Source organism: Gossypium hirsutum, chromosome D08 (assembly GCF_007990345.1).
Source record: "Gossypium hirsutum isolate 1008001.06 chromosome D08, Gossypium_hirsutum_v2.1, whole genome shotgun sequence".
In the NCBI taxonomy this organism is placed as follows: Eukaryota; Viridiplantae; Streptophyta; class Magnoliopsida; order Malvales; family Malvaceae; genus Gossypium; species Gossypium hirsutum.
Window position 1 is genome coordinate 55,911,717 of NC_053444.1, and position 17,450 is coordinate 55,929,166.

General features: G+C 31.8%; 1 long non-coding RNA gene across 1 annotated transcript; it reads right to left on the reverse strand.

Moving 5' to 3' along the window:
- Window positions 1–1,675: 1,675 nt before the first annotated feature.
- LOC121219874 (uncharacterized) lies at window positions 1,676–2,691 on the reverse strand. Its single transcript, XR_005916880.1, has 2 exons — window positions 2,366–2,691; window positions 1,676–2,042 (listed from the first exon to the last, which is right to left on the reverse strand). It is a non-coding gene; the product is annotated as an uncharacterized lncRNA (long non-coding RNA).
- Window positions 2,692–17,450: the final 14,759 nt, after the last annotated feature.

Here is a 17,450-nt window from a genome sequence, read left to right on the forward strand (position 1 = left end):
TAAGAAAAATACGAATAAAGGTGAGGTGCCGCCTGTGGCAATGGCACCTTTGGTGCCGCTTCTGCCACTGGCACCATTGGTGCCGCCTGTGGCAGCCCCTCCACTACTGTTTGTGCCATTTTGGTACATAATAAAATGCTTGTACTATTTTGGTTTTTTTTTTTAAATTTTTTTGTATTATTTATGTAAAATACCCGTGAGTTTTTTTTTCTTTCATCCATATTGTGAGTATAATAGAATCTATTTTTTATATTTATATTATCATTTAAGTCATTGGCCAAATTGATATCATGAATTAACCAATTACCTATTTAATTGAAAATTTAATAAATAATGGAACTTTAAAAATAAAAGTCATACATTAAATGGATTATATAAATAGTTTAATTTACTTTAAAAATAAAATAAACATCTCAATCTTAAAAAATTGAACTTGAACGTACAAAATTCTAATATCCCAACCTTGTCAGTACAACTAAAATCTAATTGATAAAAATTAAAAATTATTACTTTATTAAAAATTATTACTTTTAAATTTTTTTTTAAATAATGCCTAAAACTATTCATAGCCCCTCTCCAATCCTAAATTGGAGAATAACGTGTTTCAGTACATTTGAACCCACCCCCTACATTGGAAATAATACTGATATCAATCGAGTTAAGACTAAATCGACATCATTGTTTTTATATATATATATATTTTGGGTGTCGCATAGGAATAATATATAAAATAGATTTTCCTTGGCATAATTCCCATGTATGTGACATGTGCCATGTTGTCTAGGGTTGTCATGCCATATTCTTGTGTATATGTATTTTTGGACTAAGAGTCAAATTGTATTTTGCTCCATTTATTTAGAAAATGGGTAAGTTTATTCCTATACGTTAGACCAAAGAGTAATTTGATCATTTTTGTTAAAAATGTTACCCATTTGTAATATTTTAAAATCTAATGTGGTTGATGGGATAACCTAACAGTGGCACATGGCATGGCATGGCATGGCATGTGTAGTGTATCTCATGTTGACGTACATGGGCTAGTGTTTAAGAGTAGAAATGAATGAAATTTTTAACATAAGGACCGATTTGCTCTTTGATCTAACATACAGAGACTAATTTACACATTTTTTGAGTAGAGAGGGTAAAATCCAATCCGACTCCTAAAATAGGGACCTCCATGGTACTTTTACCCTAAAGGGTATAATCTATATCTATATTATATATAAAGATTTTGATTGAATTGATGTTATTTATAATTGGGTCTCAACTCAATTGTTAAATTACCAATATATCATTATTTTTTTAAAGTAATAGTAATAAATATTTAATTTGAGAATATTTTTATCTCTTTATATAAAATTTAAAAAAATACATGTTTATAATAGGATTTAAACCCGAAATACCATAACATATATATTCTTAATTTTACAATTTCGACCAAAACAAAATTTGATTTTCATGTCAATCTTTAATAAATATGTTACGAAATTATTTTCACTCGTAAAATAATCTAAATTTTAGTCTTGAGTAGTTTAATTGAGATAGTTTTCAGATTATATAATTTGCGAAATAAGACGAACATTTATATTCATTGTGTGCAACATTATTTAATAGTAGAATACAATTTCTAACGTCTGCTGTAATACCTAAATTTTGCCCGGCCTTAGCCCAAATATTAAAACCCAAATAAATAAATAAATAAAACCAAATTCAAAGTCCATTTACAAATAACATCAGTCCAGATAGTTAACCAAAACCCCTAGCCCAAACCTAACCTAAGCCTAATTAGCCCAATCTCCAAACCCGGTTACAAACCCAAATACCCCTGCCCAATTACAGCCCAAAACGGAAACAGAAACCCTAGGGTTTCTGACAGCTTACAGCGCCGCAGCCACCAAGGCCTTCGTCCCCATGTGTCGAGCCTTTGCCCTCGCGTGCGCCTTCTCATGTGCGCCACCGCTACGTGCCACGCCTCCATGCGCTGCGTCAAGCCACGCATGCCTCCGTACGGCCACCTCCGTACTTCCAGGCTGGCCGAGTACCTGTAAAAAAACACACACGGAAACAACAGCAAATAGAAAAACAACAGCATAGGGGTGAATTTTTTAATTATTTTTTTCATTTTATTTTCTGTAAATCGGGCTATAAGAAAGCCATTCGAACACTGTAAAATATTTACACATTCAATATACAAAATTGAAAATACAAAAGAATAAAAAACAAAAAGGTGATTTTCTGCGTTTTTATTCCTTTCTATCTTGCTGGTTACTTAATTCTTTTCTTTTTTTTTTCTTTTTCTAGTTCGTACATTCATCAATTGTTGTTTAAAAGAGAAATAGGAAAGAGAAAGGGAGGGAAAACGTACCTGAAGGCCGGATTTTTTCCCTCTCCGCAGCCATCAGAGTTGAGGCGAAGATTGGAGGTCTCCAGAGGCGATGAATCGTCAGAACGGCGCAGAGAACACTTGTTCTCTTTAGGTTTTTCTGAAATGAAAATGCTTAGGATTTTAGTTTTTTAAACCCAGGACTAAAACGTCGCCGTTTGTTGCTGCAAAACGGCGTCGTTTGACGATTAGATCCATGCGGTGACGATATGGGGTAGGATCCGCGTCCTTTCGTCGTTTGGTCTACTTTTCTAATAGGTCCCTCGGTGTTTAACGGGATTATGATTTGATTTTCTTTATTTATTTGTAATTTTTACCTTACATTTTATTCTATTTATGTCTGGATCCAAGATCATACGGTGCCGTTTTCGATAATTGATTGAAATTATCTTAATGTTTGCGCATAATTACTGATTTGGTCCCTTGTTTTTTTTAAATAAAATTTAATTTAATATCAATTTAGTTTTCTTTCTCAAAATTCAATGTTATTTTTTTATTTATTATAATTAATTCTATTTTTGTATACTATAGTACTTAATATTCTTATAATATTTATTTCTGATAATGTTAAAATTTATTATTATATTTTAAAGTGTAAATAAATCATTATTTTAGTTGGTATTTTGTATTTTAGATTCTTTATATACTAATATTTTAAGTCTATTATATTTTTTATACTGTCATTTTAACTTTGTTTGATATTTGATTTCAAATTTGTTGATCATGGTTCTCGATTTCAAAAATGTTTATGTATTTAATTTTGCTTCCAAATTCTTTTTAAATAAATTAATTTTTAATAATTCATTATTTTTAATATCTTTTAATATTGGCTAATATTATCATAATTATTTTTATCAATTTTAAAATTATTTTTCTCATATCTAATGTTGTCTACAAAAGTTTTTTTAGATAAATTAATTCATATCTTAACTCATCATTTTTATCCTTATTTTAACATTTAGCTTATCATTGCATTTTAAATTTGTTTTTAAATCTTCATATTAACTATTATTTTCATTTTATTTTATTGTTTAAATCAAGGCATCCTTAGGAATTTGATTATTGATTTATTAAGTGTTTAATTATCAATATGGATGAATTATATGTTTGGTTGCTCTTTAATGTAAATTTAGATTACTATTTATCTTTTGCATTATATATTGCTATTCAATTATATTGTTTGTAAGCATTGCATTTCATTAAAACATTATAATCGTTTCAGTTCAAAATTCCTAAAAAAGCTTGGTGTTTAATAGTTCTCGAGAGAATTGTGCCCTAACTTACTGGGTTTCAATTCTTCTCGATGAATTTATATCATCAAGTATCCATTTTATACAATTTTAAAATAAAATTCTTTAGATTTCAAAATGTGGGATCCTAACTTACTGGATACGACATTTTGTTATCTCGATTTTAAAATAAAGGCAATGTTTGATGTTTAAGAATTTTGAGAAATTGAACCCTAACTTACTGGATTCTGATTTCTCGATTGACTTAAATAGTCAAATATCCTTCTTAAAACATGTTTAAATTTTTTTTAAAAAGGGACGAACCTAACTTCGAAGATTTAACTGTTGCACTCTAACTCACTGAGTGTGGCGATTTGTTTCTTTGAAATGGGTCCGTCCACTTAACCAATTCAATTATTTAGGTTTTCATTTCAAGGGATCGTATTTTAAAATCTTTTCAAGTTTTGGCATTGAAACATTAAATAATCAATTCGGTACCAATTTTTGGCGTTACGAGGGTGCTAACCCTTCCTCGTGCGTAACCGACTCCCGAACCTATTTTTCTCTAAATATGTAGACCTAAAATTGTTTTAAGGTGATCCGATCACACCTCAATAAAAGATTGGTCGCGACTCCCATTCGCATTTTCAAATCAAATTTTAAAAATGGTTTCAACATCTACTATAAAGGTGTTTTATATATTCATTGATTAGTTATATGTATTGATTAAATTATTTTAATTATTTTTTAATATTTTAAAATTATAACATTTCACAAATAATATGATTAAGAAATTAAAAGCACGATAATATATGTTAGAAAATTGTTCCATGGTGTGTTAGAATAAGACTCCGTTTATTTCACTGAAAATGGCTTCCGAAAAATAATTTTTGGAAAATAACTTACTTTTTTGGAAAAGCTAATATTTTCTGGTGTTTGGATGAATCTAGTAAAATATTTTTTTTTGTTTGGCAGGTTCTTTAAAAATATTTCATAAAAGTCGTTTTCAATTAAACAAACATACATTTGAATTTTTTTCATTGTTTAATTGAGTTTATTTTATATCAATAATTTTATATTTTACATTGTTTTTACATATATTAAAAATATTTTGTTAAATTTAGGTTCATTGCAACGATCATTTTTTAGTTCTATGACTACCAACTGAGTATTATTATTATTATTTAAAAATGTGACATTAACAAAATGGACAAAAAAAATCAACAATGTCAACAGTTGGACTTGATTTTTAAATCTAGAAAGTAGAGGGACTAAATTCTTGAAAATAAAAGTACAGAAACTAAATTGCAAATTTGTGAAGAGTATATAGACTTATGAAATATTTTAACATTTATACTACAAAACATTTATTATTAATATATTTATAATTGTAATAAATATTTAGTATTAAAATATTAATATTGATATTTTCAATAATATGTGAATAATATTATTTAAAATTATTATTTTTAAAATTTACTATTAAAATAAATTTTAATTATTAAATAATTTATTAAAAATAATAAATTATATTAATAATTTATTACATGGCTAAATATAAATAATTAAATACCTATGTTTAATAATATTAAAAATATAATATTTTATATTAATATATTAATAATTTTAAATATTTTTAAAAATAAAAATAAAATTTATTATCAATATACTAATATTAAAATTGATTTAAGTTAATTTTTATATAAAAGTAAAATTATCTATTGATGAGTTCTTTTCCAGAAAATGACTTACGCTTTTCAAAAGGGTAAGTCATTTTACAAGGAAAAAGGCTTATTTTCCGTTGACTTGTAAGTCGTTTTTCGTTGACCAAGCTATTTTCTGTGAAACAAACGCAGGAAAATGCAGAAAATATTTTCCGTAAAACCTTTTACATGTAAACAAACGGACCCTAAGTTGTAGAATATGACTATCCTGCTGTCCCATAAATTATTTAAGCTAATATTAAAATGGGTGCATGTTTTAGTTAAAATTCTTTAAGATTAGTATTATTGACATTAAAGGACCATATTTTCAAGGTCAAATCAGCATAGACATGATGAACATTTCTAACGCTCTTAATTCGTCACTGTCGTCGAAATAGGGTTACGAAATATTACAATATATATCAGAACAAATAACAACATACATTCATTCAACTATTAATTTTAATAGTAACCAATCACTATTCATAGCATATACACTAATACGAGCCTTGCATTGAGATTACGAAACCTAAAAATCAATTCGGGAACAATTCGAGACGTATCTTAAATAAAACAAAAAAATTCAATAAAAACTGAAAACATAGGTCACACGACCGTGTCGTAGATCGTGTGCAAATCGAAATAGGGTCACACGATCATGTCACACACCGTGTACAATTCAAAATAAGGTCACGCGGTCATGTCGCCAAGTCGTGTAACACATTGTACTAGTGTGGAAAATCCTACACCTAAAACTAGTAAGACACACAACCGTGTGAGGTGGCCATGTGCGACTCACAGCCATGTGACAAACCGTGTCTCAGGCCGTGTGCAACCAAATGACTTCATTTTCAAGCCCAATCAACCACTATTACTTAGACACCAAGCCATACCACTTACAATCAATTTCAACTACTCAAAAGCACATATGAACACGCCTAAAACATATTAAAGTAACACATCCTATGTGCCTAACCAATATGCCCTCACAAGCACCTCAATTTATGCATACACAACAAGCAATTCAACCAAAATACCATTTAACCAAGCCACTTACCAAAAGTAAATCAATCATTTTCATTAATAAAAGTCATCTACCAAATTGGCTATTTCATATTTTCAATCACTCAAGACATATGCACAAAACATTACCATACCAAATAAGGTAAACATGAAACATAACTTCTTACTTCATCACTATATACATGCCACAAACCAAAATAATAATAATAATAATAATAATAATAATAATAATAATAATAATAATAATAATAATAAAGCTACTGAAGAGAGAGTCTGATAGTGTAAGCTTTGAAATTGATTCGCCCGACCAGTTTCGCAAAACGAAACTACAGGAAACAAGAAAAACAAACGAGTAAGCTTAAGAAGCTTAGTAAGTCCATAGTTAAAATTCAATTCAACTTACCTCAATTTATAAAAGATTATTAAATGAACTTAAATTGTTAAAATCCTGACAACCGTTTCCAAAATCACATATCATTAGAACCAAAACATTCAATTAAATAATTCATAATCCACAATGATTCAAACCAAAGCATCTCATACTTTCATATATATACACACAAACATATCAATAAACATAAATCTAATTCAATGAATCATTCAACCTTAAACATCTAATTCCATGGCCCGTTGAGTTGTAGCAACTTGACTCGAATACTCGGGTTTTCCCCAAAACGCACCAGAGAGCATCGAAAAAAAAATAGAGGCACCGAAGTGCAATCCAGTACAAGTGCGCTGTAACATCCTCAAAACCCCCTTGGTCGTAAATAATATGAGATAAAATTTTAGCGAAATAAGGTATAAGATCAAAGAAAATGAAAGTTACAATATATCAAAAGAGAGTTAAATTACGAAGCATGACATGATGTATTAAGGAAGGGACTAAATTGCAAATATGCAAAAATTTCTATAGCACAAGCATAAATGTAACATCCCTACAATTGATATATAATAAAAGTAGTAATAAATTGAATAATGTATAATTGATTTTTTGGTAAAATGAGAAAATGATATAAAGCGGATAAAAGAGGATATTGAGGAGTATTAAAATGATAATAATAATGATTAAGAAGTAGGTTTTAGTATATTGATTTAAAGTAAAGGCTAAATCGTAAATATGTGGAAAGTTTTTGGCTCAAGTGTAAATATTCAAAATTTAGGGGATCAAAGTGTAAAAATGAGAAATTTGAAGGACCAAAAGTGAAAATAATCCAATTTACTAATATATGGAATTGGCATGCTGGGACCAAATTGAATAGGTGAAGAATTGTGAGGGACTAAATCGTAATTTTGCCAAATTAAGTGATGATTGAAGGATGAAATTTTGAAAGATCATAAAGGAAAAAATGATCAATTAGCAAGAGGGAGAGTTCTAGAATGTAATGATGATGTTGATGATATTTTGGTGATTTTTTTAATTAATTAATTAGTTAAATATTATTTTATTAAAATTTTGCTTAGATACTTATTATTATTTTATTTAGAAAAATGGTAGTATAAAAAGAAAAGAAGGATGAAGGAAATAGATCATCCTTCCAACATGAGTAAAGGGTGAGAAAAAAGGTTTTCTTTTCTTTACAATTTAGTCTTTTGCAATGAAAACTTACCTTTTTACACAATATTTTTGAAAAATTCCTTAGATATTAAAAAGATAAGATGAATTAGAGATTCTGGAGAGTATGCTCATCAATTTAAAAGAAAGAAAATAGTAGATGAAAGTGGAGAAAATGAGAAGAAAAAGGAAGAAAAGTGGTGAAGATGAGAAATGCATGGAAATAAAGAAGAAATGAAGAAATTCTTGACAAAGGAGGTAAGTTTCATATTAAACCTACTTGTATTTCAATAGATTGAGTTAACAATGTTTTGAGTGAGATGTATGAAACATGTATTTAATCTAAATACTAGAAATAGAAAGTATTTGATGAAGAATAGAAACTTAAAACACTAAATTGGTAAGAGAGAATGTGATTTGTATGGTGAAAAGTACTAAGATTAAGAAATAAATATGTAATTTACTGTAACACCCCTGACTCGGCCCAGACGTTATGGTCGGATCTAGCGATGTCACATGATAGGGTGTTTGAAAACCGTGTCGACACATTAAAACATTTCCATTGAATTCCTTATCTTAATATCTTATTAGTTCCAAGATTGTGTTCTCATTTAATCGATAGTTTCAAAACGTTATTCGTTGCGGAAGCTTTTAAAACATATTAAACAATCTTGCGTTTAGGAAAAATATTTGTTTCTTTTAAAAACGGGGGTTTCCTACTACTAGTAGTTGTAATCCATAAGGTAAAGACAATGAAAACCCAAAACCAAAGTCCAAAAGTCCAATTACAACCCAAAAACTTAGCCAGTAAAATAGAATAGAAATAAAACCAATTATCGTAAATATGGGTTAAAAACCATGAAAGTCCAAAAAGTCACTGCCGAGTCCTCCGCCGCACTGATCCGTCTAGATCTGGGGATTACCTGTGCACATTTAAACAAAAGGGGTGAGTTTATGAAAAGTCAGTGTGTAATCCCACAGAAAATAAACAATGGCAAATTACAGTGCACAGTTAAAGCAGTCCTCGGACTAAGCCCTTTTCATTATCAGTAACAGTTTGGGCCTTAGCCCATCTCAGTACAGTATCATATATGCAGTAGGGCCTTAGCCCATCACAGTATAAGTAGCAGTCATGCAGTATTCAGTAACAAAGTCCTACCCAACCAGCCTCTACACACTATCTCCGTCCAACCCTACACTCTATGTGGGGATCAAATCAACCCACCCATCCCTACACTCCAGGTAGTACCGAATACGTACAAAACAGTAATTTGCAGCTAAGCTGCCAGTATGTTAGGCTTAAGAGCCTTTCAGTACACTTCCTCTAAATATAATTAACCCAACCCCATGCAATACAACATACAAGTCATGACATGCTATCTCAGGACATCAGTACATATAACCAGCTCAGTATACTAGCATACTATCATCATGCTCAACACATATATAAATAAAACAGTCAGCTCGTACAATTAGGGGTCTAAGTGATGCTTACCGATCCTACATTAGATTCACAGTCGACTTGGGTGACCCGTGCAACCTTAGCAATAAATTTAATAAAAATGGGCTCACACGCCCATGTGGTCTACCCGTGTGACTCACTCGGCCCAAGTTGGTCTTGGCCGCGTGGTCCATTTTTAATGTAACCCGTGCTAGCTAAATATTCATATATGTTTTCACTATTTACTTATATGTTCCTTCAAAACTGTCTACTTGAGTCACTATTACTAAATTATTTATATATTGAGCTACAGAATACCAAATTAAGATCCGCTTCATGTCTTTGAAACTAGACTCAAATACCTTTCTACCATAAAATTTTCAGAATTTTTTGTTTGGCCAATAAGTACGATAAAATCTTCAAACTTACCCCTATTCTCTTGTCTGACAGCTTCGACCTTTCTTTGTTAAAAATTAATTATCTCTTAGTAAAAAATTTGGATGATGTTACCATTTGTTTCTATTGAAATTAAACTTATTAATAATTTAAAAATATAAATTTTAACACCTAATTATTTTTCTCCATTTTTTGATGATTTTCCAAAGTTAAAATAGGGAAACTCGAATTCATTCTGACCTTGTCTCACAAAATTTATTATATGAGAAACTAGAATCGATAAGCTTTAATTTCATATTTTTTTCATCCTCTAATTCGATTTCCACAATTTATGGTGATTTTTCAAATTTAGCCTACTGCTGTCATCCAAATAGCAAGAAATTTTAGCTTTTCGCCGAATCCCATTTTCTGCATTTAGGGTACACACCTGGTTTTGTTTGATGCTAAAACAGTCCCCGAGCACTCCAAAGCCTATAATTTAATCTAAAACTTACCGAACGATCGCAGACAAACGTAGAGCGACACGAGTTGATAACCATCCCAATCCCTTATTTCTCTCCATCAAACTCCCCACTAAATCCACCACTCAGATTTTTAGTCTATCTCAAACTCTCCTGGATGCAAGAGTAATAATAATGCCCACGCCAAGATTTGAACACAAGACCTCATTCACACCAACACTCCACTTATCCACCAGACCAACATGCCCATTTTGTTAATTATTTGCCAACTTTTACTTAAAAGCCTACTGACCAAAGATAAAATACTAAAATTTTCTCAAGTTCTGGCTTGAACTTGAGACCTCCCAAACACACCCAGAACACATAACCACTAAAGCATACAGATATTTTGTGTCACATATTCACAATACCAAAAATTAAAATTTTTGGGCGTTACATTTACACATAAACATAAGTGTCTAAATTGTATAGTAATCAAAAGCATGAAAATTATGTGTGAATGAATGAAAGATAGTGCAAAGAACCATGGAAAAGAAAATATTTTTTTTCATTAAAATGGTTTTGACAACAGCAGTGACTTAAACTTGAAAATTCACCAAAAATTATAGAAATTTAGTTAGAGATTTAATTAAATATGTAATTAAAGCTTATTGAGTCTAGTTTCATATGGAAGAAACGGTGAAAGAAACAAAATTTTATAGTTTTAGATATATTAATTTTTGTGAAGCAAGGTCAGAAGATTCGGGTTCCATTGTTCTAATTTTGGAAAATTATAAAAAAATTGTAAAATTTTTTTATGGTTTTAAATTTATATTTTTAAATTCTTAATGAGTATATTTTCAAGAGAAACAAATAGAAACATCATCCAAACCTCGTACTAAGAGATAATTAATCTTTAGTAAAGAAAGGTTGAAGTTGTCAAACAGCAGAACGGGGACAAATTTGAAGAATTTACTGTACTTATTGGTTAAGTCATAAATTCTAAATTTTTTATGATAAAAATATATTTGATTCTAGTTTCAAAAATATCAAGCGGATCTTAATTTCGAATTTTTTAGCTCAAGATATATATAATTTAGTGACTATGACTCAAGTGGACAGTTTTGATATGAACACATAAGTAAATAGTGGAATTATAGATAATATTACATATAAGCATGTTATATAATAAAAGTTAAAAATTCTAACAAATATATACATAAAGGGTGTGGAATGGAGAGGAGGAGGAGGAAAAAAATATACGAATATATATATAGTAGATGAATTTGAAATGTTTCGAAATAGTTGTAAGTGATGGGATGATTAATACATGTGAGTATGTTTAAATGAATTGATAAAATAATAAGTGAATAATTGTTAATTGATGTGATATTGGATTCTCTGCTAAAATTTTATGAAGAATTAAATTGATTGGCACAATTTAGAAATAAATATGAAATATACGTAAAGTGGGTAAACTACTTTTCAAAGTGCAAGTCCTTCAATGATCTTATTTGTAAAACTTTAATATTTGTGTTAATTTTATATACTTTGTTATCTTTGATTGAATATAATTTTTTATGAGGACTTGATATTAGGAATAGATGTAAGTGGATGATATGTAAAATGAAGTGGCGGTTATGACATCTGAATATATATTCAAGTAATGATATATAAAATTAAATAAATAAAAATAAAGTGTGAAAAATGGAGACAACGTCACGATGACAAGTTTGTTATGTCATGACATGGAAACCCCAACGTCGCGACAACAATTCAAAAAATTTTTATGAACTTTATAGTTTGGCCTTTGATCAGTTGTGGATGTTTTAATGAGATCCTTTATCTCATTATTAGTTTTATCGTAAATTCAATTATTACTAAAATGAGTTAATGATCTATATTAATTAAATAATATGATAAATTGATTTGAAATTTTCAGTAGTTTCTTCGGCAATCAATGTGACATCCTGATGCCTTGACTTGACGACCAGGTTGGGTATGGGGGTGTTACATGCGTATTGTAACCCTATTGGTGTTCCAATCGTATCCTAACCGTTTACTATGTTCAATCGGGCATTTAATTAAATTCATAAGATTAATCAATTAATCAACAAGAGGCACTCCCATACTTTCCATACACATGCTGTAATTCCATTATATTCGTTACCATATCACGTAACCACAATATTCACTAACTATCAAATGCTCATTTCTCATTTGTCCTTAATTGCAGCAGTTACAGATTTGCAACTTATTAACGAAATTCCACATTAGGTATAATTAACCAACATATATTAATACAAGCTATAAATAAGTACACATACATATTTTTACACTATGAACTTATCTAGATTATTCTTTCAGTTGACTCGTAGGGACTAATATGCAATTTTCTCTTTTCCCCAGTTATCCTCCGTACAATTAAACTATTGATCTGTATAATGATTAAATTTAATTTTTAAAATTAAATTACATTATAAAACTTATTTCTATGCATATTCCCATTAAATTTCAATTTTTACAAATTTTCCCCAAACTTTTACACTTTATTCAATTTAGTCCTTAAAACGAAAACTTTTCAAATTTTTAGTTTTAACCCTCGATACTTCCAACCAAATTTAATAGCACCCCAAAACAGCCTTTAAACATTCAAATTCTTCACAATTAACATGCTGAATTTTTATATAATTTCAAATTAGTTCTTAGGTTAAAAAAACAGAAAAAACAATAAGTACCAATTTGGGAAAAGTGAACGAGTTTGGATACTAATTTATATTGAACCATAAGAAAAAATATATCTAATAGAATTGATTCCACGATTAAATTAATTCCAAAATAGATAAAAAAAATATGATTTATTGTGATTAATAATAGACCTTAATTATTATTTTAATATTATAAAATGTTGGCATGTTAATTAATGAGACAACAAAAGGTTTGTTTTATTTTTAAAAAATACTTTATGTTTGATTTGCAAGATTTTAATATTAATAAAAATATCAATTAAGGGAAAAAAACAATTACATTTCTTTGAAAAAATAACCTTTATGAGGGTTAAAGGGTTGTGATGAAGTCTGGCAAGCGAGAGAAAAAAGGAAAAAGGCATGGGCGATAGTCAATTAACAGATATTAGAGAAGCTAGCAATCAGGTTGGCGACACAGACGTTGTCATGGAAACAATTGTGGCCCCTGAGAGGCCTCGGTCTTGGAAAGGCTGCCTCATAGGGACAGGCTTACGAGCCAGTGATACAAAAGGGTATCATCCAGATTAGAAGATGATGATGATTTGGACTTACTTGATGAGGATACCATAAGGTCTTTGGTGAATGACATTCCGGTGATAGATTTCTTTGAACAGGTTAATAAATTGCTTATCCAATATATGGAGCATACGATGGTTATTAAACTCCTTGGAAAGAATATTGGGTAAATAGCATTACAAAATAAAATCGATTCACTATGGCAACCAACTCATCCATTCGATTAATGGACATCGAGAACGGTTATTATCTGGCCAAGTTTCAAAACCTTGGGGACTTTGAAAGGGTGCTATGCCAGGGACCATGGATAGTTTACGGCCAATACCTAACTGTCCAGCCGTAGAGCATGGATTTCAACCCTTCACAGCCCTACCCTAATGTGGTCATGGCCTGGATCCGCCTTCCGAGGCTACCTAGACATATGCATAATTGAAGAATTTTATGACAGATAGGAGGAATGATAGGAAGGGTTGCTAAACTAGACTTTAACACCGATAATGGTGTTCGAGGTAAATTCACAAGAATAGTCATGTACATCAATCTTGGGAAGGCCTTAATATCACAGGTACTAATTAATGGTGTTTTGCAGAAAATAGAATACGAGCATCTCCCAGCAATGTGCTTTTCTTGTGGACACTACAGACACATACAAGATATTTGCCCAATATTGGAAATTGAACAACCCGAGGCAAGGGGGTGCTTTGTGAGAAGAATCGGTCTAGAAGAAAGAGCCTAAAACAGGCAATGGTGAACCTCTGAATAGCACTGGTGCCTACAGGCCGTGGATGCTCGTCGAAGAGAAAAATCGGTGGTGGTCAAAGAAAGGAAGGGATCTCGGTGACGCAGTCAGGGGGAAGGTGCAAGACAATACTAGGTTTTAGATTTTAGAAACCCTAAATGAGGATCTAGGCCTGGACAAGATTGGGTTAAATTCAGTGGACAACATGGGCCAAAAAAGTCTAGGACAGCCAATGGATCGAGTAGACGCAGGGGTGGGCTCATACCATGCTGGACCAAAGCTGTAACGGCCTTTGTAAAGAAGTCTTGAGCTTCTTAGGCTTGGATTAGTCGAAACAAGGGGAAAAAAGATAGCCCAACCTACAATCTAAAGAGAAACAAACTGGGCTCAGCTTAATAAGGAGAAATTAAACAAAATTAAGCCTGTTGCAGTCAGCATCTAGGGCAAGCAAGGAGAGAGGCACAGACCTGGTTAACGGCGAAACTATAAGGGGCCTGCGAGATACGACTGGTCTGATGGCCTCACGAGCAAAAGAGAGTTTGAAGACGAGCGAAGGAGCAAATAGTAGGTCCAATCCAATGTCATGCCCACGAGATACGACTGGTCTGGTGCCCTCACAAACAAAAGATGAATTGAAAGAGAACTGTAATGCGACTCCAGATGTGAACTACAGTTCACAATCCAGTCAACGGCTGGTTACCGAAAATCTAGTGGAAGTTGCAGTGATCCCTATCATTGGTGTATTAGATTCAGCGAAGCACTCTATAGTATGCTTCAAGGAGAATGTTACTCTTACGAACAAGCAAGACATGTAGCCGAAAGGGAAAAAAGAATCAGGGTTAAGAGAAAGCACTCTCAGCGTGTGAAAGTGTAGGAGGCAAGTCAAATGAGAGTATTAATGGTCAAAGGCTTAAGAAAATAATTAGAGATAAAAGGAGGTGCCACTAACAAAATCAATTAATAATATGGTCGAACTACTTCGGGACCAGTTTCAATGGGGATTATTAGGGAAAGTAGGTGAGGAAGTGGATGTGAGTACAAGAAGTCAGGATGCTCTGCGGTAGTAAAATTGGACTTGGTATTTTGCCTTGTCATTATTTTTTTATGATGCAACTGTCAAGGGTGTGCAAGTGTTAAATTCCCTCGCATTTTTAAAGAGTACAATATGGAGTTTAGACCAAACATTGTTAACCTTTTAGAAACACAAGTAAGTGGTGGAAGGGTAGATCAAATAATTGCAAAATTAGGATTTCATTATTCACACTTGGATGAAGTGAGAGGTTTCTCGGGTGGGATTGAGATTAGCTGGAAAAATATGGTCTCTCTTAACGTAATCCAAAATCATCCACAGTTCATCTTCATAAAGCTCTATAATGGAGGGCTCTTGCAACCCATTCTGATATCATTTGCTTACGGGAGTTCCAACATAACTAAGAGAAAGGCTCTATAGGAAGCTCTGAAGGAAACTATTCCAACTGATGGAACCCCTTGGATGGTTGTTAGGGACTTTAACACTATACTCTCCTAAACTGATAAAAAAAAATATTGTGGCACTATAGGGAAAATATGTACACAATTTGGTGATTTTTTGGAGTCCAAAAACCTTCATGATTTGGGATTTCGAGGCCCTTCCTTTACTTATCAAAGAGGAGGAGTTTTTGAAAGGTTTGATCAAGCAATAGGCAACGAAGCTTAGTGCCAAACATTTTCCAAGTGCTTGGTGACACATTTAGTACGAATCAAATCTGATCATCAACCATTGCTTGTGGACCTTAGCCAGGATCTTAGACTTTCTAGAGGGCGTCCCTCCAAGTTTTTGGTCAGTTGGACATAGCACCAAGACTTTCCAAATTTTGCTAAGTGTTTCTAGAATTACGATAGGGATATGAACAACGCTTTAGACCAGCTTACTATAGGCCCCAAAGACTGGAACAAAAACATTTATGGGCACATAGAGGCTCATAAATAAAAACTCCTAAAACCTTGAGTTGGGTACAAAAAGAACTAGAAAGATCAAATTCGACTTCTTTAATCCAGAAGGAGATAGATGTTAGAGGAGAGCTTGAAGATATGTTTAGCCCTAAAGAGTAGCTGTGGAAACAAAAATCCAAATGCGACTGGCTTAAGCTAGGTGACAAAAACTTAAAGCTTTTTCATAGTCGTAAGATGCATAAGAGGAAAATCAACTGCATTAATGCCCTTTGTAATGCAAATAGGGACTGGCTGTATAATCTAGATGCACTCCAAGAAAAAACAGTCAGTTATTTCCAAAAGTTATATGGGGAAGAACCTAGCAGGATGGAAGAGTTGCCCCAAAGTTAATTCATTTTGCTAGAGCAAAGCGGCATTGACTTTCTTGGGAAAGAAGCCACAAATGATGAAATCAGGTTGACACTCTTTGACATGGCCCCATTAAAAGCCCCCAGTAATATGGGCATTACACATTCTTTCTTTCAGAATCAATGGAACAACATTGGAAAAGCAATTTGTGATTTGGTCAAATAGGTATTCAATAGACAACCTATTGATCAAGAGCTCAATAATGCACTTATTGTCTTAATCCCAAAGATCACGCAACGTGAAGAAATCTTGCAATTCAAACCAATAAGTCCTTATACCATCCTATACAAATTAGTAATGAAGGTTATAACTAATAGATTTAAGATAGTGTTTCCCAAAATCATCTCTCAAGAGCAAGTTGGTTTCATAACTAGTAGAAACATTTCAGAAAACATCATTATAACTCAAGAGGTCATCCATTCGATGTAGGGGGAAACCAAAAAATGGATGGCAATTAAAATAGACTTGGAGAAAGTATATGATAGAGTCCAATGGGGTTTCATTGACAAATCTATTCAAGCAGCCATAATTTCAGAATATGTACAGAAAGTAATTATGTCTGCTATTACAACAGCCACTATGCAAGTCTTATGGAAAGGAGTACCTACAGCAAAACTCAAACCTACAAGAGGAGTAAGAAAGGGTGCCCTATGTCACCTTATTTGTTTGTGCTATGCATGGAATAGTTAGGGCATGGCATCCACTCAACTATATCTTCAAGCATTTGGTCTCCTATTAAGCTATCCCGAACTGGACTAGCCTTATCTCATTTATTTTTCGCAGATGATTTGGTAATATTTTTAAAAGTAACTATTAAGCACGACACGTTACTTAAAAACATTCTTGATCAGTTCTATAAGTTCTTAAAACATTATGTTAGTGCAAGAAAGACAACCATTTTCTTTTCCAAAGAGGTGGAGGAAAACCTGAGTGATAGCATA